The 25,594-nt window shown below is 46.2% G+C and overlaps 1 protein-coding gene across 1 annotated transcript in view; it reads right to left on the minus strand.

Annotated features, from left to right (window-relative positions):
• Positions 1 to 25,594, minus strand: part of LOC131673096 (adenylate cyclase, terminal-differentiation specific-like) — a 71,952-nt gene that overhangs the window by 19,077 nt on the left and 27,281 nt on the right. The gene's annotated exons all lie outside the window — the stretch shown is intronic.

Genomic DNA, 25,594 nt, shown 5'->3' on the forward strand with positions numbered 1-25,594 from the left:
AGAGAGAGAGATAGAGAGAGAGAGAGAGAGAGAGAGAGAGAGAGAGAGAGAGAGAGAGAGAGAGAGAGAGAGAGAGAGAGAGAGAGAGAGATTGAAATCGGCGCAGGGAAACTATTTAAAATAATTACGTGAAAATTATAGTTGCGGATGTGTAATAATATGAAAAATTATTGAATGCACTATGGCCTAATTTGTCGATAGACTTAAAGCGATAACAAGTCAAATATCGCCTGCGGATAATACGACAATTATTTACGTAGCAAGATCGCCTAATCTTCGCGCCCGCCTCCCCCGAAAAAAGGATAAAATTATAATCGCTCGGACGCACACATGCACACGAGCAGTATCTGCATTTTCTCGCTCGCGTTCGCGTTCGAGTCCGAGAGGGTTTGGCCTCGGCAGGCCGTCGGCCTGGCATACGGTGACCTCCCACGATCTAGGGCGCTGCAACAGCAGCAGCAGTCTCTGACGTCAGCCTACACTCTGCAAGCGCGCGCTTCAACCTCTCTCTCATACACACACACACATACATACACGTACGTACCTTCCTTTTAGTTTCGAATTTTCCGTATATATTCGGCTAACCAAAAAAATCGGCTCGCTTTCGAACATTTGGGATTGCGCAACGCAATCGAATGTAATATAAAAGGCAGTTTCACCGAAGCAATAATTAATCGAGAAAGAAAGAGAGAGAGAGTTAGAGCGGAAGAGTCGTAAAATGCCACCTGACGCAACGCAACGTGGCTCGACTTTCATTCGGTACGCCCACGCGATCGCGTTGTGAATCGACGCAAGGAGAGGGACATATTACGCCAGCGCAGAAATAGGATGGCGCTGCACCTTGAGCGGGCGTCGCTTATCCGCAAAGTCTCGCGCTCATCTCGATCGACGGCCACGTGGCGCGACGCGGGGCCAAAATGGAAAGTGCCGACAATCGACACTGAAAATGGAATTGCGCGGCGGCCAGACAATCGCGGCGGTGTGTACGCGCGCGCGCGCGCGCGGCCCTTGAAAGATCGGTACAACCGCGGGTCGTCGGCCTCTCGCTCGCTCGCGCGGCCTTCTCTGCCAATTCAGGCCGCGCTAGCGCAGCGCGGAGAGAAAGGGCGAGCGCAATTTGGTATTTCGGAAATTCGATCCGCGGCCACCTTGCGCTATCGCGACGCAATTGCAATCCGACGACGGGCGACCAGAAGAAACGCTTCTCCATTTTTTTCTTTTCTCGTTCTTTCTTGCTCTTTTCTCGCTCGAGTCGAGGTTGATCGAGCGATGGCGTACCGATCGGAGTCTTTCGAGTGGATCGAATCGAGATCGGTCGGCCGCAGTGACTTTGATTTCGAAAACTGTTCAAGTTTCGTTTCGCTTCGGCTCTAGAATGTTCCGTGCGACGCTGCTGAATAATGGACCGCCGAAATTAAACTGAATGTTTTGTTTCGGGAATAATTAAAGGCCGCGGCAGCTCGCAAAAAGCGAGGATCCGCCATGAATGAATGAAAACGCATTGAAAATCAATGTTGGCAGGAAAGATCGCGTCATCGTCAATCGATAATAAGCATATAAAGCCCATAGATGAGCAGAAACGCGCGCGAAGGATCGGTTCAACTCAGCGTCCTCGTCAGCGCGTGCACTGGCAATATTGCTGTGTGAAGTTGTACGTATATATATACATATTCGAAGGAGGTCGAGAGCGCGCGAATAAATTAACTCTCTCGCAGCAGCAGCAGCAGCAGCAGCAGCGGCAGCAGCGGCAGCAAGCCGTTCTCTAAGCAGCATGTGATACTGCCGCGGCGTAGGTGCAGTAGCAGCAGTGTGAACGCACCCTCAGGACAGGCTTAAAGAGTGGCTCACCCCGTCCTCGCCGCGCTGGCTGTCGTGGGTTCGACGTCCGCGCGCAACCTTCGCCAAACCGAAACCAGGCCACCAAAGCGAACGCACGCACGCACGCACGCGCTTTTCTTTTTCACGAAGCTTTCTAACTATCTTGCCGATATCGTGCATTTTTAACTTGGGGAGAGAGAGAGAGAGAGAGAGAGAGAGAGAGAGAGAGAGAGAGAGAGAGAGAGAGAGAGAGAGAGAGAGAGAGAGAGAGAGAGACGGAGAGGGACGTGTCTATTGTGAACGGCCGATTTGCTCGAGTTCTTTTCCCAAATGATCTTCATTGTAATCGCAAGCGCGCGACCAGTGACGGTTACACTTGGACGTTCCTTTCGACGGAGCGACCGCTTTGATTATTCAGATTGCAAGTAGTGCGGTTCTATAATTAGGTGTGGGGCATATGCGCGTGAGAATATGATTTTCGAAAATGAAATGGAAGCTCGAGGGAACGAGCGAGCGTAGACGAGGATCTATTTAAGGCCCATGCTATTATTAAGTGGTTAGGTAAAACAAGGTTGAAGTCGGTATAGAGAGGCGCTTTCGAGGATAAATTAATAATTCCAAGCGCGCGGGCGACACGTTCGTTAATCGTCTATTGCACTTCGGCACAATAAAGCGACCTATTCGTACATATGACGATATTTTCTCTCTTCTCTCTCTCTCTCTCTCTGTGTTTCGTGGCATAACCGCGTACCGCTCGCTTACGTCCAAGCTGCATTACTTGACAGCGATAAACGACGAATAATGAAATAAAAGAAGGCGGCGCTACTGAATTTTTCTCTGTGCGCGCTTGTACGCCTCGGCTCTTGTTTTCCGCGACCGATCGCTCGGCAATTTCGAGAGTGAAAGTTGCGAAGGTATAAATGCGCGATGGCCCTGGCTGCTTGACCAAAAGTGTGCCAGAAAACAATTCTCTCCTTCTTTCGCGCTTTCGACACGAGAGAGGCGCGAGCGTTATACTTGCCGAGCGCGCGCGGCCCATGAGTGCAATGCACTCGCGAGTCCTTGCGCTCCGCAGTGGTTCTCAACTCGGCGAGCGCCCCTCCCCCCACTCGCCCGCCAAGCGGCTATCACTCCGCTGCACTTTTCTCGCGTATGTGTGCTCTCTTGAGGAAATCAACAGCGATTAATTGCTCGGACTTTTTTTCTTGTCAATGTTTCAATTTTTCCTTTCTGTTTATTCACAATCAAAGTCCTTTTTGAATTTGAAGCAACGGCGGTGTCGTTGCTGACCTTTCAGTTTTCGAGTTTAAATGAGAACTTTCGGTTTAGTCGCAGACGGAGAACCGCTGTCGAGATAAAACTGCCCCATTTGGAAAAAATCAGGGCAACGCTTATATAGCGTCAAGCGTTGAGGGGTCGCGTCGTTTGTCGCCGAGGTATTGTTCAATGGTCGTCGTCATCGTTTATATTGCCGTCGTTGTCTCGTCGTCGTGTCCGTCGTAACCAGCCGCCGACGACGTCTAACGTCGCGCTTCGCAAATGACTTGGTCGATTTGGCTCCTCGCTGCGTCATCTTTTCTTTTCTCTATTCGCTCTTGCAAATTAATTTTGCGAGGGCGACGTACGACAGTGTTTCTGGATACTCTGCGCGAACGTTCGCGAGTTTCGGCAAAATCAAAATGATTCACGATAAAATAGGCGTGCGGCAAGAACAGGCTTGGAGCCCAATCGAGATGCATTTTCTTATGCAAAATGGCTAATTGATTTTGTCGCGACGGTAAAAATCGAGCGATGACTGGATGCGACAGCTTGCGCGCGCACGTACGGCATAACCTTCCCGATCGTTACGAAAATCGGACGCTCGCTCTGCGCGCGCGAGAAATCCTAGATTTCACCGAGAGCCCTTGGAGACCCGTCTAGCCTATGTGTGTTAAGTACGTCTGATTATTGCGCTGACTTGCGACTTTGCGCGAGCGCGCCTCGGTATAATATTCATTTCATGGCTTCGCGATTTATAAGGCGCGATGCGCGTGATACGCGAACGCGGCTACACTTTATTTTTTATCATCTCCGCGCGAGATGTCATCTAATCCGATTTATTTTTTTTTTCTTGCCTGCGACCTCCTTATGCTGATCGGTTCGAATTAAGTTGAATTATTTTCTTTTTCTTCGAAATATTTATAACGCGCCTTGTATGTAATAACATTCTCAATCGACGTGAATTTAAGAGATGAAAAATCGCCTGATGACATCGCGAAAAAATTTACGAAAAGCCAAACTTTCCGTGCGCTAACATCCAAAACCGAAAGCGCGCGCCACATGAATGGAGTGTATGCGCGCTCGATGCGCACCGGATACCCTCTTTCGTTCGTTACGCAATTCACTATACAAACCGCTTACACCCTTCCTCGCCGATCTCACGATATGTGCCACCGTGGTCTCGCTCGAATTTATTTTTTTTTTTTTCGGTCGTGCTTGGAATGTCGACTAATTAATGCCGTTCGCTTGTCGTCGTCGCGGCGCACTTAATTTATGCGCGCGCGCGCGCCCGCAAATAGTCGACGAACAATTAGTCCCGCTCGCGCGAAAGTTCGATCGCGATTACAAGTCTCGGAGATTTATTGTTATCGATCGCATAAATCATGCACGCGCAGTGCTTAAAAAAACAAAAAGGAAAAGAAAAAAAAAATGTCATCGACTACTTCATTTCGAATCGACGCTGAAGCAAAGGCAATAATAAATATTTATAAAGCCCATTTTGGTCGCGCAGACGGACGCAGACGCATAATGTTGCATAATTTGAATAAATCTTGACTGCGAGCACGGATAATCGGTCAAACGATTTCGCGAGTGAGTGAGAGAGAGAGAGAGAGTAGGGAAAGTGTCTTTGACCCCTTCGGAGACTCGCCTTCAGACTTTGCATACAGGCATACATACCATGCGATTGCATATATGTTCGCGTGTTGGAGCACCTTGCAATACACATCGTTTTGCACGACTTTATGCGTGGGCTGCCTCTACGAGCGGTTTTCTGTCTGCGCGCCTCGCGTCTCGTGCACAAAGTTCAAGTATGTTATAAATATGAGCGAGCAAGGCACAGGCGTCTGGCGCTTGGCTATTTCCCGCGATGGCTATCTCGCTCCGCACTCCGCGTAGCCTTTAATATTGCGCCAAGTGAGATCATTCAAGGATTTTCATTTCCTTCGACGCGAACTGGTTCACTTCGCTAATTAATACCGCCGCTCTTATACTTCTCTTCTTCTTTTTATCACGAGCACACAACAAAGAATTCTTCACACAGCTGATGCAACTAATGTATCTTGTTGCAATATACAGCCAAGCCATTTTACCGAGGGGGAAGACTATTTTAGTAGCCAAAGAAAAAGTGCGACGACGTACACTTTATCGCAATTAAAAATTGCACAACCCAAAGATATGAAAAAATAAATAAATACGCACTCACGTACGCGTATTCTCGAAGCATCATTGAACATTCCAAGTATGTGGGATCTCGTCCTCCCTTCCAACACATACACCAAGTCAAGAGTAAGACCGACGATGTCTTTGTATTTGTGAAATTGATTCGTCGGCTTTATGAGGCAAACCGCGTGCACGGGTAAAATGTATCATTAGACAGCGATGCAAGGTAGAGAGAGAGAGAGAGAGAGAGAGAGAGAGAGAGAGAGAGAGAGAGAGAGAGAGAGAGAGAGAGAGAGAGAGAGAGAGAGAGAGAGAGAGAGAGAGAAGCAAAAGCTCCGCTACACACGCAGGTGTGGGAAATACACGAGAGCGGCGAATAAATCAGTCAGGGAATGGTTCGCAAGTTTCGCGAATAACAACAACAAAAAAGCGTTGGGAGCCAATGGGGAAAGGGAAAGTTGAGTAAGTTTTGCGCGCTCTGCGAGAGAGACACACGTAGATCAAGTCGGCCTAGTAGTCCATCTGAACTCTCTCGCGTAACGTTTCTTCACTTGCCGTCCACGAATCCTTGATTGACGTGGTTGGTAAATGATGCTCCAAACTATCACGCGACAAAAGAAAAATATCCAAAAAATGAGTTCTGATAAAATGAGCGAAATGAAAAATCGTATATGATATATAGCCGCGGGTAATATATAGGACAATTATATCAATTGACGTAACAATACTCGAACGACAGACGTAGATATAGAGATAGAATGCGTATATAAGCGGTGTGCCAAAGCGCCGCCGACACTTATCTCTCTCTCTCTCACTCTCTCTCTGTATTTGTTGCGCCAATATATTTATATATATATATACATATACATGCGAGCGTAGTGCGTGAGTACATGATGTATGAGAGAGAGAGAGAGAGAGAGAGAGAGAGAGAGAGAGAGAGAGAGAGAGAGAGGGAAATAGCGGAGCGTTACACTTGCACAGTTACAACACGGGGCGGATCGAGAAACCAAGAGAGAAACAGAGACAGAGAGTCTATATATATTTATATATATATACATCTCTCTCGCTCACTCGGCCGACGGTGTCGATGAACTCAGGGCTGCTGTTACTGTTAGTGCGTCGTCGCAACTCTCCTCTTCGTTTCTCATCGATTGATACGCGCGGTCCGGCCGCAAATTGCGTGGAAAACTTTTGGCACTGAGTTTTCGGCCCGCGAGTTCTCACGGGCTCGCTTCGATACGTCGCGGATCGCGACGCTCGCCAGCGAGAATAACAACACTTGATGGAAATTTTCGTCACTCGACAGCCCCTCCCGGAGTGAAATTCACCTTGCATCGGAATAACCAATTGAAGCCTGAAGCCGAGATGTAAAAGTCTCATCGCGATTGGAATATCACTTGAGCATGGCAAACAAACAAGAGAAGAGCCTCGCTAACGTTTATTTTTCCGTGATCCTCTTTCGGCTCGTAAATTTTATTCGTCTCTCTTGGAAAATACGTCTGTGCAAACTTGCGCTCGTTGCGAGAGCTTGCGAGAGAAGTACCCTGGAATTCACGGGCCATTCGACTGCCCCCTCCCTCCCCCTTCAATCCGTTCTCTCTCCCCCTCGAGAGATTCTCGGCCTTTCAAATAAGCATATATAGTTGAAAAGACGCGAGCTCGTCGAGTTCGTCTCTACCCCCAAAAATGGCATTCAAATTTACCCAGCCGTGTATGCAAATAACGAGCTTTCGCGGTTTCGTATATTTACTCAAGTCGACGAGTGCTGTTGATTTTTTCACAAGAGATACTACTATTCAAGCTGTCTTATTCTCTTTACGGCCTCATCGATTTGCAGAATTGTAAAAAAAGCGCGCGATGGGTCAACCTCGATCATCGTAAACGATGCTTATGTCTATGAGGCTGAGATCGTTCAGCGTAAACAAATGCTTTTATCCTTGTGACAAAAACGCGCGCGCGGGGGGAAAAATGACGGCAAGAGAGAATGATTTCAGTAGGTCAGCGGCATACTAATAAAAATGTATCGGAGCGAACAATGACAAGAAAAACCTCCGAATTGCTTACGTAACGGCAGCAGACCGAACGTAATAAGCAGACATGTGTGCGTTTCTCTTCTCCCCTCCCTCCCTGTTTTTTCAATGAAAATTGAGTTCACATCGACTATCGGTTTATAATTCACGATAAACGTCTTTGTAGATAGAGGATTCAAATATCTTTTTTTCCAAGCTTTCTTAAAAATCCCAACTGATCTGTCCACAATCATTAGCAATATTCTTTCGCCGGCAAGTAGTACGAGTCAACGCATGTACTCTCAACGCACATTCGAAAGAAGAAAGAAAAACGACATCTCATTGTGTAGCAGCGAAAGTACGTTCTTTTTTGTTTTCGCACAGGATGACGAGCGCCGACGACGACGACGACGACGACGACGACAATGTGCAATCGACGTCAGAGTGAGAGGTAGGTGGTGGTAAAGCCGAAAGTGTCCCACTAACGTCAGCGCCGAGGCAACGACCTCCCGCGGCCGCGCTTGTTCTATACCTTCCCCACCTCGGTTCTTCGCAGCACACACACACACACACACACACATACACACACACACACTCGCCAAGTACGTACGCTTGCAATTTTGCTTCACTCGCTCGCTGCAGCCGCTTAACGAGAGCATCTCGCTTCTATATCTGCGCGCGCCGCTGCGTTGCGGACGCCTCTGCGCGATATTTCGCGCGCGCTCTGCGTACGTTGATATTGCAAGCTCGTGCGTGAAGGGGATGTACGCAACGCAATTTCTTCTCGCGATACTCTGCACAGCAGATTCCTTTGGATCGGACACTGAACATAAGACTGTTGCACGAACAGCGCGTTTATGGCGAAAATGGTTATCCGAGCACCGAAAGCAAAAGGGAAATCGTTTGACACACGTTGAATTCGCAAGAAAGCGCGATTTGATCGGGCCAAGCGAGACTTGAAAAATAATTTATGCTTTCCTAAACGCCGTAATCATTTTCGAAGTCAACATGGACACTCGCGACTCGGCGTCCGTCGTCGTAAGAAAGCTTCCAAGCGAACTATTTTTCATTCTTTCATCGCGCACACAAAGCGATCGTAACGATAAGCGCGGCGTCGATTTTTGCAAACGAGCAATCTTCACACGAAGCCAGGGCAACAGCGGCTCGGAGGCTCAAGGCGAGCTTTTTTATTTCGCAAAATAGGTCGACTAGCGTGCTCTCTCTCTCTCTCTCTCTCATGAACGAACAACTCGCGAAGGACAACGAACCCGGGTCAGGAGAAGTAGTCGCTCCCGCTTGTAACCGTGCCGCGCGCGCGCGTTTCTCCCTCCCTGGCGTTGGTTTTAACCCTCTCATTATTTCCCTCTTCCTTGACTCTCCCCCTCCCTCTAATCTCGCTTTCCTTCTTGCGCTCATTTTTCGCGTTTGGCAAGGAGGACTACCTCGTTCGATCTTGCGCTAATTTTCGCTCTTTGTTTGTCGTGTAACTTTCGTAATCTCCGGTCCGTTCAGAAGACTACATCTGACCGATTAATTATTGCGATTGCTTTCACAACACAAAGTTATACAACTCCAATGAAGACGCAAAAAACAAAAGAAAACATGCATAATCCGACTCATAACGGCACAATTATCAATCCGGACAAATGCCAGCGAGCAAAGTCTTCGGCAGTCAATCGACTGCCGGCAATAATCACTCTCGCTGTGCGCAGCAGCAACGGCAGCAGCCGCAGCAGCCGCTGCCACTCTCGTGCACAGCGTAGGTGCACTTGCTCAGGGAAATCATAGTGTGTGCGTGCGCGCGCGCGCGCGCGCGTGTGTGAGCGCGGACGGCCGCGGCGCGCGAGCCGGCCTAGATTCTCGCGGGTTCAACGCGCGCTATCGAGGTGACTTGCTCAACGCGAGCGAGCGCGAGGCAGGCAGCTCATTGCTCTGGATCTCTCGCGCTCGCGCTCTGCCCCCTTTCTGCGAGTTCATTCGGAATAACAGCCTGCTACTGCTGCTGCTGCCGCCGCCGTCGCCGCCGCCGCCGCCGCGGCGAGGGTCGCGAGCTTTTTCTCTCCCGGCGAGACTGACGACAAAGAAAAACGCGCACTTTCTTCTCCGAACCGCTGCCGTGCGCGCGCGTTCAATCGTCGGTGGATCCTCGCGCGCTTCCGATGTTTTTCCAGGATCGCAAACGTGCGCGATTAATATGGGATCGGGGGGAACGGTCATTATTTCCAGAATTTTTCTTCGTCGAATTTTTCTGTGTCGAAGTGGAGTGCACGCCACGTCCTCGGTTTTATTAATAGCGATGGTCGGTAAACTTGAGCGTGTTTCATGTATCGACAAATCGATGAGCAATATCAACGGAGCCAAAGCTAACAGTACAGCACGAGCGTCAAGAACAATAAACTCGCCGCGAGTATATAACAATCAATAGAGCGATCAACAAACACCGGCGCGAACCAAGCGAAGGACGCGCTGCTATTTGATAACGAGTCGCTGCAAGCTCTCACGAGAGATAAGCGTACCCGCGAAGGATATGACTGCGAGAAAATTCTAGAAGGCGCGGCATTAGTGTGTTGTACAAACGAAAACGTACGCATACCAGTGCAACTTATAAACGTTATACTGCACTATAGTAGTAAGAGAGAGAGAAAGAGAGATCGAACCGGTTGCTCAATGTCGATCGAGTGACTCGGTGCAGCGACCGCTCGAGGACACGCGCGCTTATGGCCTCTACGTTTCGCGCGCCGAATGCGAGACACTCGCATCGAGCATACTCAACTTTTACTTTCTCGTCACCGTAGCCGCGACCGATTTGGATTTCCGATGCCTGCTACTGTTGCCGATCGCGATTGTACTTGCAGGAGAAAGTGTCCCTCGTTTGTTACGATTCGATGAGGAAGGGGGATGATCGATTTTTTTTTCTCCAAATTCACGGACAAGTATGCCGAGCTATTTGTCGAATGGATGAACAAACCTGCAACTCGAAAGTAAATTCAACTATCTTTTGAAGCATTCGCAATCGCATCGGTTTGAATCTGAAATGTCCTTCCTCCCAAAATCATCGGAAACAGCGTTCATGTATTATTTATTTATCGGCGTCCATCGTCGCTCGAATGTTTGGCTAAACGTAGACGCGCATAAGTACGCGTGCGAATGAAAAAAAAATCGAAAGCTGTGGAAAGGTGTGAGTGCTCGGCGGTCGGTCGAAGTGAACGCGATCACGAAAGCGAGGCTGCTGTGTTTCGCAGAGTATCATATTCGAAAGTAAAAATCGCGTTGTGCGAGCGCGCCGCGCGCTGAGAATCGCTGAGGCTAGTATGTAATAGTTTTCGATTGAAAGGAGGTTACGGAGTGAGTGAACTCTCTGCGACGGCCTGCGTGCGCGCTTGAGTGTGTGTGTGTGTGTGTGTGTGTGTATACGTGTCTCGAACAGCGCACACAGGCACCGAGCGAGCCTTGCAATTCGACGGAGAGAGTAGGAGAGCTTTTAGCGTGAGCGGGATACCTCCGCACCCCTCTCTCTCTTTCTCCCTCTCCCTCTATGAGCGGGCTTTTTCGTTCATTGGATAGACACCCCGTGGCGCCACTGTATGGCGTTCACGTGGACGAGCCTATGAAGCGTTCGAGTTTCCTTCTTGTCTTAAGAGAATTATGAATGAAAATTTCACATAATTGCCAATGTCTTGACGAGTGCGATATCGATTTCACATTATTTTCGGGACAAATCGAGAATTTCAGGTTTCTGATGTTTTCATAGAAAAGCAGCAAGGCTAAATTTGACCGACGCGTGTCTCGTGAATTTTACTGAAAAACGTTTAATTTATGAATATTTTATTTTCGGATTCTTCTACATAAGGTAACCCAAATGTGATAGTACACGCTGTCTAAACGCTTAGCAAAGCTACAACTGCCTTATCAGTTCTAATGACTGAGGAAACGCGCTTCCGATTTCCCGCGAAAAACTGAGTTTATCTTTCAGGCAAGAAGAAATAAAAATTATCCCTGATTACGATAACAACATACGCTCAATGACATCAACAGCCCTACCGCAATCGCCACTATCACTCAGAGAAATTCCCGTCTGAGGAAAAAAGAAAAGAAGCGAAACGTCGTCCCACATCCTTATCATTGGGGGGAAAAGGCTCCTTACTAGTCGGAAGCTACATATCGCTTTCTCCGAAAAACGTGTTCGCATACACGAAAGAAAAAAACAGTCGCGACGACGACGACGGCGGCGGCGGCGGCAACGGATTACGCAACTCGGCCAGGCAAATGTGACCTGCTCTCACTTGTGCGCGCATAGTTTCGCTTTCTTCGGAGCAGCAGCAGCAGCGACGGCCGCGAGCGTGTATTTCTGCAATATCTCTTCTCTGTCTCTCTCTGTCTCTTGGCGCGTGAAAGTCGTGCTGCACGACTTGTGTGCAGTTTTCACTTTGCGAAATCCCGGGGAAAGCCGGCGGAAATCCACCGACGACAACGAATTGGCTCACTTGGTCGCGATATGCTGACCTTCTCTACTTTGCATGACTACGCGATTTGTTAACCTATCAAACACTGATTCTCTAGATGCTTTACCCAAAACTTGTGCGTCATTATCTTGGAATCTTTCATCGATTATTACAAATGATACAAAACTTAATGGATTCAGTCGACACAGAACTGTGTTTTAAAATAATTCGAACTCATGCACGAGCTAACTGTATTTTATATCAATCAAGCAAAGCGAGCGCATCGTAATGCTGAAAAAAGCTCGAGTTACCGACAACTCGGCGCGCGAAAATTCAAACGGCGTCTTATCGCAGCTTTAAGCGGGTAAGCGCCGCGCAACGTAAAACGGAGCAAGTAGAAAGCTTCCATATCGCGGGAGTTTTGTGTGGGTTCCCCGCTGAGAGTAGGTGGCGATAGCAGTCAGTACGCGGAGTTAAAACTCGCGGCTAGAAGATAACTGCGTGACCGACGCGACATATAAAGCCTTCTTATCACGACTCGCGAGCCGAACTCGCGTCGGCATCTGGTGGCGTTACGGTCAACTGTATACCTCGCGCCCAGCCTCGCACACGTGTTTGCCGAATCAATCAGCAAATCCAACAGGTATCCGATGCTGCACGTGCGCTCGACTTTCGTGATTCAGAGATGATACAATAATTATCGATTTCGCGAGTTATGTAGAATTTACTTTTTTTTCATTCGTTGAGAAATTTTGGTCTTACTGAGCTTTTAATAGGTTTCCTAGTAATTAATAAGTAGATTTGAATCAAGTAATTGATTTTTTACACTTTCAGTATTAAAATACAGTTGCGTTATTTTTCATCTATAATACTCACAAATTCTTATCCTTCGTCGACCGTGAAAAAAGTTCGTAAATGCTTACCTAGAACAAAAAGTAAAAAAAATCTCAATAATATTCATGAAATGTTTCAGAGTAATCACTATTAATTAATCGACTAAATTTTACTATAATTTCATTTTTTTATTCAATCAATGATTTAACTTCCATAATATTTCATTTAGTTTAATTGGAAGATCCATGATCTCCTTTTGTATTTTCATTAATCAATAAAAAATACGCCCTTTTATTCTGCAAAATCACTAGTGCAATAATTTTGCAATTTCTTTCAAAGAACTTCACCAGTTTGTTCATGACTGTGCAGCGTAGCTATAGGTTACTGACCGGCCGTCCACCCCATTGCATTTATACATAGCTCTCGGACTAGCTTCCCGTGGAAAGAAGAGGAGGAGGAGGAGGAGGAGGAGGAGAAGTTATAGCATAAGGGCCGTGTTAACCGTTTGCGCGCGAATCGAAAGCCCATAAGCTGTCGCTACCAGTAAGAGCTGTGCAGTGTCACAAACAACGTTTCAACGTGCAATTTTTCCTTTTCCGACTCCCCTTTTCTTTCTCTCTCTCTCTCTCTCTCCCTCTCCTGTCGGCAATTTACTTATTTAGCTGCGCTAACCTGTTATTTCGCGATCGAACGTGAGCTGTAGGTGCGTACACCGTAAACAATGAATTTTTTATCATCTTTCATTATGGCGATGCAGATGAAAGTTTGTGGGGTTGTAGGCGATATCAGGCAATGACAAAACACGTCGCCAATTTAACTGTATATCCCAGCGTTAGCGTGCAATTACTTTATGCATATTTATTATCTTGAAAACGAAACGAAAGTGTACGCGCGCTACGTGCACGACATGCGCTCGCGTTGACTCGAGGCGCAGATGCACGCGTCGCTGAGGCGATTAAATCGCCGTGACGCGTGCCGTTTCTCGTATAATATGCGCACCCTGTACGCATTGCAAATGGGTACTTGCTCTAGGTTAGGGCCAATACCGTCATAAATTATACTTAACGCGTGGGCGCGCACGTTTTCGTGATAGGACGCTTTTGCTGATTCATGCGATGTACGGCAGCACGAAAGGTCGCTGGCTTCGGCGTATTATCCTGCGTTAATTGTTATCGTTAATTGACGAACGATTCGATGGGGGATAATTTATTCTTATTTGGCGAGGGTCGATTTGCCGCGAAGTAAGTCAGTCACAATTGTGGCTTCTCTTGCAATGGTGAGAAGGCAGAGGCAGGATTGCGTGAACTCGGAAGGGGAGAGTTTGTGCTGGATGAGAAACGATCCTACGCAATCAAGAGAGAAGCTACATTTCAGGCCACTTCTTTTCCACTCGTTTATTTCTCGCTCCAAGCGGCGAGATTCTCGACGTGTTTCCGCAATTGCGCGTACAGGTACGCAACTAGCAGACACTTTTCGGACGGAATCTCAATTTCATAATCATCGTTTCCGTCCTGGACGACAGAACTGTAGCGATATTTTATTAGTTGCTTTCTCCAACGAAGTTACGCAATTGAATATTTATTAGTCATTTGCACGTTTAATAATCTTCCTGCAGCTTCATTTCTAAGAAATACATGAATCCCCAGTAACTATGACAAACGATGAGACAACTGATTGTCCTAAGAACGCCAAGATTTATCCTATTAGGGGGTTGAATTAAGATTGGGCGCTGTATAGAACTCGCTAACATTTCCTAGATGTCAGTCGTGAGTGAAGCTGACGCATGCTTACTCAGATTGGTAGGAAAATTGAATTAAATAAAAATTCTAGCGGGCGAAGAGAAGGATCTCTTGGGATGATCGGACCGGAAGTCAGAGACCGTTGACAGTGATACGGGCGAACACGTATGTGTGTATAGCCTCGAAAATACAGGAAGAAGAAGAGAGAGTATTTTATTCTCGGGGCTGTTTCGTTAGGAAAGTATTTTTTTTGCCTGCGCGTGTGCGAGAGATGAGGTTTGGCCGATCTTGTTTTTATGATTCGCTACGGAGACCTTATTGTAATAATGCTCTTGCGTTAGTCGGGAGAAAGCATGTATATGTATATGTATTATCTTTAATGGGCAGATAAGTTTAGACTTTCTATGTATATTCTCAATGAATTTCATTTTAACTTTGCATTTTTTAATCGTGAAAATCATTAAACTGCTTGGAAACTGCGATATCAAAAAAAAAAAAAAAATTGAAATCGGAGACTTCAACATTATACAAAAAAAAAGAAGTGCAATCTTCGTTCCATTCAAATAGCCGTTTCTTATAGAAAAAAAAAATCAATTCGAATTACTGACAAAAACTTTAAAGTCTCGTAAAGTTTAAAAAGAAATTCGCCTGCTATTACTCTTCCGTATAATTAGTTACTTGCCAAGAGAGAAGCACCTTAGGTTAAAGCTGTGTAATCATAGCGAAGCGTACAGCTGCATCAACGAGAACAGAAAGTAGCTGGAGAAGCGGACGACCTTCACCCCGTTTAGCCTTCACCGAGCCCTCTAGCTTGGCCCCAGATTCCAGTCTTCGTACATTGCCTGTGAGCTTTCCACTCTTAAGCTTTAAACTTGTTGATCTCTTTTTTATCAATCTTATTTTCATAATTATTAACGATTATATTTCCGAACAATCGATTCTTTGTTCAACTACAAATTTTTATGAATTTGTGATTTTTTTTTCCCTCAGACTTAGCTCGATGAAAATGCATAGATACTCGTTCTCTTAAGAAATTGCAGGTAATAAAAAGTCACTCTTTTTATTGTAACGTTAAGAAAGAAAAAATAATTTACATAATGTTTCATGCAAGAACAAAACGAAGTGAATTAGTAAATTATTCCAGCGCTATGCATCTAGTGCATATTACAGCGTGCGCAGTGTTTTTGCGATTTACCTAGCTTTGAATAATAAATGCGTTTCTCGTAGGAAAAAAAGCATTTTAATTAAAAATCTCCACTTGCAAGCAGAGAATTAATACTCTTTCCAAGCAACGCACAAATTCCATTACAAACAACCACTTGAAACTTTCATTCGAAACGTTCATATATCATTTTTACAAACAAACGGAGGAAGATAAAACGGAATAGCCTACAAGTGGCCAGCGAAGCGAAAAATGGAGTCGCGCGTATAACAGAGGACAGTAAAATCCAGCAAGTCGGAATTTACATATCATTTTGCGTGTTTAGTTGATCAACATCATCATGCGTCATCGGACGCAAGAGACGGAGAGAGAGAGAGAGAGACAGAGACAGAGACAGAGAGAGGAAGTTTCCAGGTTACTCGGGCGATCGGCATGGAGCATAGCTACTACTACCACCCACCCTCCCGTGACAGTAACCTCGAAAAGCTCACGGCCTAGGCCGCGCACGTGCCGCGAAGTGCGGGGAGAGAGAGAGAGAGAGAGAGAGAGAGAGAAGAGCCAGCCGTTACCAGGGAGACGCGACCTTATCCGAGAGCAACTCACGGATCACGCTCTGCTTCCGGTCTCTCTCTCTTTTTTTTGTTGACGCGAGACAATAAAAAACTAACGCGAGATAGCATAATTACTTATAGTTTCAGGAGAAGTAGGTTTTATTATTTTTTTGAATGTCACCTGCCTGACATCGGGTTTTGCTCGATGATGACAGTGCTTAGTTTTCTCTAGAATTTTATTCCCTACGCGGAATACAAAAAATTATTTATTGGGAATTCCGAAAATATATTTGATTGAGTAATTTTATTGCGCGATGGAAACGAGTATTTTTTGATCCGACAAGGAAAATTATACGGGAAAGAAATTTTAATTTTTAATAATAATAATTTCATTACAAAATGCACAATTTATGAAAAGATATTCAAAAAGATCCTTCGTATTAACATTTTAACATGTCGCTCCTCGTCTATAAGCAACCTTTACCTCGACCTCCAAACTCTAGGAGAGAGAGAGAGAGAGAGAGAGAGAGAGAGAGAGAGAGAGAGAGAGAGGAACTGTAGCGTCCGATCCGCCCCTTCAATAAGTCAAAAGAATCCGAGGCCAAAGTAAATAACCCTAAAGCGTTCGCTCGTCAAGCATAGGGTTATGTAACCTTCAAAGGGAGAAGGGATGCTGGCTGCCACGTACAAAGCATCTTTCTAATTCGATATCAGCGGCGACGGATTCTTTTGTTCGAGACCACGGATTTGCGTCTCGAGGCAACAGGTGCGTTGAGTCACGTGTATCTTCTCTCAGTTACGAAATGACGCAGTTTTATCGCAGGGCTTCACGATACTAACTTGCTAGACCTTTTTTTGCTTTATTTTTAGGACGAATTTCGGAGTTTAATGTGAGTTTCTTTTTTGTTTGGATGAGTTTTATGGATCGTAATGTTTCTTTTACGATTCGAACGCTTATTTATTGTTTCACTCGTCCACATCACGTATTCTTAACTTTTCTCTTTTTTTCCAGTGATGTTATCTAGTATTCAATGATCGTGAATTTTGCGATTTCTTCTTTGATTTCATTTTTTTCATTGCTCTTAGAAATTTCTTTCTTTCAACTTTTCAATATTAAAACATTTCATAATCTTGTTTATCCGACTTGCTGCCTTTGTGATTCACGTTGGATCAGCTGCAATCGACATTTTACGTAACGGAAACTCTTGTAATTACATTGCCAGCGATGTTTTCAAGATCTACTGGCTTTTATTGTTAAAAGTACCCTTGATATTCTTCAAGGTTATGTGGATTTATTTTACAGAAGACATAAGGTTATCGAAACGTGAAAAGTGATTACATGTCGATAAAGCTTTTCAATAGAGTTTTAAAGTACGTCTGACCAAAGCTTGGTTATACTACTCTCCCTACTCTTTCAAGTTTCTGTGTTAATTATTTATTCAAAGTAGTTTTTTAATGTAAAATAAATAATTTGTGATTTAATTATTATACGAAGTATATTGTTACAAATCCATATAAATTTTGTGGAATTTTCAATCATTAAACCGTAGGTAGTCGATATAAACTTCTAAAAATTCTTTATTGGAAATCCATGGCGTCTTAATATATTGTTTGAAAGGCATTTTACTCCGAATTTTCACAATCGTATAAGCACGACGTGAGCTTAAAAATTCAAGAATCTAGAATATTGAATCAACAGAATTTTGAAAAAAATGAAACCGCAAAGGTAAGCTTAGAAACCGTGAAAATATAAATCCCACAAAAATATCAGACATACGTACAGGATGAGCTAATGCACTTGGCCGTTTGACACGCGCGTTCAGGATCAAGGTCTCTCGCTATGGCGGACGAGAGATGCAATGTGCTTGTACCTTGCGTGGCCATGGCAACGACGCGCGCTCGCGCAATCGATACATCATGAGAGAGTGCACGGCGGATTGCAGAGTCCAGCTTTTTCACTGGCTTTTCTCGCACGCGCATATGATGCCATTGGAATTTCATTTGCGATCATTCGTTGTCATTTATAGCGCAGTCTACTTTTGAAATACTTGTCGGGTAGCAATTGAATTATACGTTATATCATTTGACGTAAATATTTTCTTATTGAAAACGTTCAGTCTGTGTGATATCGCGCGTTCAACTATCATTGTCAATTCATTTGTTCTCGAATCGTTTGGAGATTGAAATTAATTAATGAATTCTGTGCAGGTCCGAATGAGAAATGCGTAATTGCTGCAACTTTTAACTGTAAATGCAAGTTACAATGAGTCGAAAAGCACTGGAAAATGTTGGAAAAATTAAAGGAGAAATAATACAACGAAAAATGTTTCGACGGATACAACAATGTGGTGCATTCTTCAAGTAACTCTAAGCTGTGAACATAACTTTTTTTTGTATGTTCTACTTCCAAATGAACATTGACAGTGCGTTAAAAACCCAATGTTCGAAAATGTCAGCACCACATTTTAAAAAGCCTTAAAAGTGTTTGTCATTTTGTGACTGTTGTGAGCCGTAATTACGTAAAGTGAAAAGAGCGTCCTTAAAAAAAAGAAAAAAAGAATGAAAGAGAGACAAAAAATAGACGACTAAATCAGCAGCACCGTAGGAACGGGAGAAAGCAAGACAGAATCTTTTGTCAAGCTGCAACCTCGCCAGAGCGAGGAAGCAATGGGCCGAAGGTTAACCGCGATGCGGCGCAGGCCGTTTAGTCGCAACAGGAGGCACTACGTCCGCGGCCCACCGCCGTGGATATTTCAATATAATGACGCTTGACTAACTGGGCTTCCAGTGTTTCCACGAAACACCCGGTGTTCGTGTTGAGCTCCAAGGCACAGGAAGTATAGTGGCAAAACGCTGAGACGTGCTGGGAATTAACGTCGTCACCGTCAAAAATTCGTCCTCGACGCCTCCCTCATCGCCGTGTCACTACCGAGTATTTTTCGCCTCGAAAGTTCTTACATGCAGTTTCCGGTGCTGTTAGTTTTCCTCGAACTTACACATTATTATTATTATTATTGTCTAGCTCTCAACAACGTCGTAAATTCACCTTTACATTCCCCAGCCCACACGAATAGTGTGAAATTGTATGATGACGAATAGCGTATTACACAAGCGAATCTTGGAAAAAAAGGGAAACGAGGAAGAAAGCAAGTCGTCGCGAGGATTAACACACGTCGAGCTGCAGGTTCGATTCAAGGTTGGCTTTGAGCTTGGCGCGAGGGTGCAGTGTACTTGCTCACTGTCCGCGTCTAGGGGTTGCCATGACGACCGCCATGTCGAAGCAGCCCCTTGCAGCAGCAGCAGTAGCAGCCCCGTTCCCTGCTTTGCAATTTCTTCGTCTGGCTACCCCCTTCACCTTCCTCTACTCGCTCTCATTCTCTCCCTCTCTCTCTCTCTCTCTCTCTCTCTCTCTCTCTCTCTCTTTGTTCTTGTCTGTCTGGCGCGCGCGCGACGATCTTGGCTTTTATAGAGATGAACGGATTCTTTTATGTCCTACGTATATACGTCAACGCGCACTGGTGCACTGGAGTCTTTTTGTTCTGCGATGCTATGGGATTGGCTTGTCTTGGCTGATTTTCCGAGCGACATAATTTCGATGCGATGGGGCTACCATGGAGTACCATTGCTTTTGTCATTATTATCATTCATGAATAAAGGACAAACAACGTTTAACGCGAATTTTTTTTTCGTGACGAAATCGACATCGATCGTTATTCCGTTCTACGTCGAGCGTAAGACATTTAATGGAAGCTAAAAACAATGAATTAAAGAAAATAAATAAAAACCGATTAGACGTCGAGAAATTCCAATGTAGTGCAAACGACCCTAGCTCAAGTTCACCCTCGTTTTCATACCCTTACCCACTACGGATTTCCATTTCTCTCTCTTATTCTCTCATTGGCGGTGGGGCGAGACTGTGTAATCCAGCCACGCTGTCTTTTCTTTGTCTCGCGTTTTCTGCACGGCTGCCTAACGTAATCAACCTAGATTTCATTCTTCGAATCGCTAAAGAAGGTCGAGTCGAAACAAAAACTTGAAGTGATATTTCCTTCGCTGGAGGTAAAAACCAAAGATGAAAAGATGAAGTTGTGAGGCCGTAGCGCCAGCACGTTTCTAGTGTATGCATTTTTTTCTCAATTGACGCGTGTTACTCGTTAATTCGCGAATAGAGAAGAAAGAACAAGACCCCATTAGAGAATGAGAAAAAAAAAAGAGAGACGGAGTGGGAAGCAATCAGTAGAGCTCGTTAGCGCGCACTCCAAGTAATTCGCGTACTCGTGAACTTGGCGCTCGTTCAGATTCTCTTTCTTTATTTTTTTGTTCGCCTCTGAAGGCCGCGCGCACGCGTGCGATTGAACTTTGATGCGATCGCACGCTGTACTCGGTTGCTGTACGCGGTTGTACAGCTGCCCCTCGCCTCTTTCTCCATCGCATTACTGGTAGAAGCGTAAAAAGTGAGAACGGTAAGTGAGCTTCAGCAATGAGCATTCGCTGCAGGTATCTCCCATCGAAATGTTGTATACGATCATCGTCGCCCCGGTCACCGACATCGCTATCTCTACGAATATGTACTGGGTTACGAGCGGACCTTCACCGCAGCAACGGCAGCGCACTCGAGGTCGCCAACCTTGACTGCGTTATATGCGCCGCCGCACAGTGTAACGCTCTTTCTCTCTTCTATCTCTATTCTCATGCTACGACTACTGCTACTACGAATATTTAGACACTATCTATAGCAAGCATATGGCAGAACGAGATCTCACGCCCTGTACTTGCAGCTGTCGGTTATTAGTTCAAACAAGAATTTAGGGACGTTGAAGCGGCACTCGCTAGTCGGGGTCTTATGAATTATTGTGATTACGCAGTATTAACGATGATTGACATTAACACTTTTTCGAACAAATGAAATATTCAAAAAAAAAACGACCAGTTTTTTTTTTAATTATAAATTGGAAATGCAGGCAGTACTATTCGCAAGAGACATCCATTCTCGAAAGTTAAGGATTTGCAGTGGCAATGAACCCAATTGCAATTCCAAGCATCGAATTTCAATGTCACAAGTCCGAGCACAATATCCGTGATGAATGTCCTGAAGGTATAAGTGAATCTAACAAAGCGTCGTTCTTGCCTTCTCCGCGTATACGTGTGCTCCGAGACCATTTCGATTTTCTCTGCGAGCATCTGTTTCGATCGTCCACGGTATACACTCGGACGGATAGAGGTACGGGATAGAGATGGCATCGCTCGGATAACCATGCGATTACGTGATGTTTGCCTGTCGACGCCTGCAACTTATTGAAAAAGAGTAGGGAGAAAATTGCAGCGCGGAGGTAATGCCAAAGAGAGAGAGAGAGAGAGAGTTTTGTCGAGAGGTTATCGCGAGGAGCGTCCGCGTGCAATGAGCTCGCGGCTGCCCGTTTACCTCTGGACGTGCGAGTGATTAATGCTTTAATTGCAGGCCTCCAAGCTGCGATGCTCGGCGCCTGCTAATTATTCAATTAGAGCCGGGGAACATGCCCGTTCGATGTTAGCTTGTTGTTTCTGTTCTCGGCGACGCAGGCTAAATACGAACGCGCAGATCGACACGAAAGTTAATTCATTTGGAAAGTGAATTCTTCGAATTCACTTTCTTCCTTGCTCCAGTATCGCGCGCTTAGTGCGTGTACACGCTCACCGGTTCGGCAAGAGAGAGAATGAAAAGTGCGCCGTCGACTGGTCAATCGAACGCGAGCGCGCCGAAGATTGCCCCGCGAAACGCCAAGCGAAAACTGCCCCCCCCCCCCCCCCCCCTTCATAAGTGAAGGCGCGCGCGCAGCAATGCCTGCCACACGCTTACACGGACGCGAAAGGCTTTTAGCAATTCAAATGGCGAGTACGCGAGAGGGGCCGTATACACGTTGTACTCGCGCACACTGCCACTGCTATATGTATTAATGGGTCAGTGGCATCGGCCGCGAGCGTACGTTGCACTTTTGCCGTTGCACTTTGGTCGCTCCCCCACCACTGCTCGCTCTCTCTCTCTTTTTCTTTCTCGCGCTCTTCTCTTTCGCTCTCCTTTCGCGCTCTTTATCTTATCCGTACCTAGACTCTCTCTCTCTCTCTCTCTCTCTCTCTCTCTCTCTCTCTCTCTCTCTCTCTCTCTTCTGTATTTACGCTCGACCGTTTTTTTACTACGCTCTGGAGGCGCTAGAGCGACTGTTTTCTCGGCGAAGAATTTTCTCGCTCCCTCGCGAGGTTTAGGCTCGTTGCCAGACGGATCACGCTTGTTTTTTGCGTTTTGCAAAAAAAAAATTATGGACGTGCATCGCGCAGTCCTATAATTTTGCGCCCGTGAGCAATCAAACGCAGAACTGCAATTAGTGAAATTAAGGCTGACAAGAAATCAGACGTCGAGCGCGCGCGTCGCGTTGAAGACAAAAATAGAAAAATCGAAATCGGCCAAACCGCATTGATCGGCGAAGTTGCGCGTTGAATTTTTCGAAAGCTCTTAGACGCCTCGAAGGAATAATTAGATGCCCGACTGCGCAAAAAAGCAAGTAGCCGCAGCAAGCTAAGAAGAGAGAAAAGTGTATTACGAGGGTGGCTTGATAAAACCCGAAATAGAAGAGCGCTGGCGCGGTCGACGAGATAAAGAACGCATACGAGAAAGAAGCGCGCGAGTGCGTGGAGGTACGTGTAACGAAAAAGAAAAAGAAAAGCGATAAGCGCGCGTGCAATAAGAAGAGCCGAAAGGTCGCAAGCAGTGCCGAGGAAAGACGACGGTATATCGGTGCACGTAAGAAGGAGATGGTCGCGCGTGCCTGGCGGTGTATGAGCGATTATGATCTTGTTGTCCTTGATCAGGGCGCTCCGCGAGTAAGGAGGCTGAGGCTGTTGCCCCCCTCCCCCTGTCACTTTTGTTTCTCTCATTCTCATTGCTTTTGTCATAGAGTACATGGTCGCCATTCATTGCTACATACCCATTGCGATTCTTGTTCCAATCGGCGCTGATTGGCTTGTTGCGATTTATAGAACTCGTCAGCCGAAGAGAGAGAGAGAGAGAGAGAGAGAGAGAGAGAGAGAGAGAGAGAGAGAGATGCTTCTACCATGATCATGAACGCGTACACGCGCGCGCGACGTACCAGAGGAAACAAGGAGTTACGCCCTGTTAGTCCATTACTTTTTCAACTTGGCTTTACCATTTGCCGAGTTATATAAATAGTTTGCTTCCTTTTGTACAGCGATCTGGAAATAACTGCGGGCTTCAATTCCAAACTTAATCAGCGTAAGTTTAACCAAACGGCATAAATCGGAAATCGTTATCTCGTCCGAAATTGAAAATGTCTATCTCGAGAAGAGGAAAAAATAAATAAAAATTGATATCCTCCGTGCGGCAGAAATGCGATTGCGCGACGAATATTCAGCAGTAAATCTATCGACTTTCAAAGCAGCAACTCTTTCTCTCAGGCGTATATATACACTCGCGCGAGACTTGGGCTAATGCCCGTAAGAGAGCTAGGGCAAGGCCGAGGGTGCATCGTCCCGCATGCGAGGTCTTTGCCCGTCGTCGTTCGTTCGTTCGTCGTCGTAGTCGTCATTGCAAGCTGCATTGTAACGTGTGCGTGAGCTGCATCGCTCTGCTAATGGCTAATACGAGCCGCCGCCGCCGCCGCCGCCGTCGCCTACGCTTTTACTCGCGCATGCTATACGCACATACGTCCGACAACTCTCTCTCTCTCTCTCTCTCGCTCGCTGCTCGGCTTTTCTTAGCTCTCCGGAGAGGCTTGATCTTCTTCCCTCTTTTATGTATGTGCGATGCGTGCTTAGAGATATACGTGCACGAGAGAGGAGAGGAATTCGCTCGTTCCGATAATTTTAGTCAATAACTCAACCACGGCTAATTGCACTCTTAGCTTGAGAATAGACGCGCGATACTTACCTGCAAAACAGAGCGGACGAATGTCGAGATTAGATTTGGTACTTTTACAAAATATCGCGCCTTTATTTCTTTTATTGCAAAATAAACAGCTGATTGTGGATCGAAAAAAGAAAACATCTGTACTGTCGCTGATAAAAGTAAAAATTGATTCGCTAACGTACGAGAAAAAGGAACGTCGCAGTGCGCGAGCAGCGGCCACATTCCCGCGTAATTCTTATACTTATTTGCTGGTTGCGCTGGCTTTTCAACGAACTTTTCCAAAGTATGACCTCGGGTGTAACATGCATCGCGCCACGAGACATTAAGCGGGATGGTATAATTGTAAAAATGATTGAATTGCAATAGGCTTTACGAGAGGAAAATGCGTAATTTTCGAAAATCCCGATACAATGGCCGTTTGCCTTGGAGAGAAAAAAAGATGTCTTCCCAGAGAGCTGAATCACGCAAGTGGAATGCAAAGGCGCGACCTTGAACGTTGGCCGAAAGGTCTGCACCTCCTCGGCCACAAAGAGACATAAAAAATGCCCATAACCGAAGTCGCCCAAAAAGCGGGCGACCATTTGAAAGATCAATGATGAGAGCTGTCGATGAGTATCAGCGGGAGAGAGAGGAGACAGCCAGTTGGCGACGACACAGCTTGAAAACACCGAGAGACCCCTCCCCTTCCCCCGAAAAGGCGCACCTGAGCTGCCATTCTCGGTTCGTCTCGGCCGGCCCCCGAGAGGCGCGCGCGTAACAGGACCGTGCGGCGATGCTGCAACGCTGCGTCCGAACTGCGCCGAAAGCTCTCCGCGGCATAAATAACGGCTTCGTTTTCACGCGACACCGTGCGGCCCGCTGCCCCGGACTGCGTTTCCCGAGCCACCGTGTAGCTGCACGGCTCGCGCGCGACGCGTCGCCTTGTAAATAACCTGCGGCCCACGACGACCACGACGCGACTCGTAAATCAAACGCCCTCAAGACTCCAATCATTCTGGGCATCAATAACGCCATTGGTTTGCGAGCGAACGCCACTCGACTCGCTCTTCCACGGCGCGCGCGCGCCCGCGTGTACCTGCACACCTGCGTCTGGATATAAGCAATCCTTGCGCGCCTCTATCTGTCGCCGCGCGTCGCCTGCGTACCGACAAACGCCCGGCCTCGCGTCACTTTACGGACCTTTCGCTCTTCGCTTCGAACGCGCGATAGATACGGGCCACTTTTTTCTCCAGCGTCATTTGCAGCACTTTCGCGCGAACGATAAGGCGAACCGAGATGTGGCTATTGAGTTTTCCGGAACGTTCGCGCGCGGCGATTATATACGTTTCCACGTTGACGTCATTAAATACGCCTGCTCTGTTCTTGTTTTGTCGGAGATAGAAGAATTTTCCGTTATCGCGCGTAAGTCAATATTTCAAACTTTAGATACGCTGCAAAGAGAAAAAGAAAGGCGATAACGCTTGGGAATATTATCTTTGTCCTCTCAAATGTATCATCCGGCCGAAAGAACTTTCAAGGCTATACCAATAACGCACGTTATCTCGCTTAAATAATTATTTTCACGAGACCGTGTGTGTCAGCTAGATTCGTCGGACATGTCGACGGCTTCCCTTTCACGGAAACTCTTAAAACCAACAGGAAACAGAGCTCTATCGAAAATACAATCTATAAAGCTGGTGCATACGAGTGGTTGAGGACTCATTGAATCGGAACAATTTATAT

This window comes from Phymastichus coffea, unplaced genomic scaffold (genome assembly GCF_024137745.1).
Source record: "Phymastichus coffea isolate CEN01 unplaced genomic scaffold, Cenicafe_Pcof_1.1 PCOF00168, whole genome shotgun sequence".
NCBI lineage: Eukaryota > Metazoa > Arthropoda > Insecta > Hymenoptera > Eulophidae > Phymastichus > Phymastichus coffea.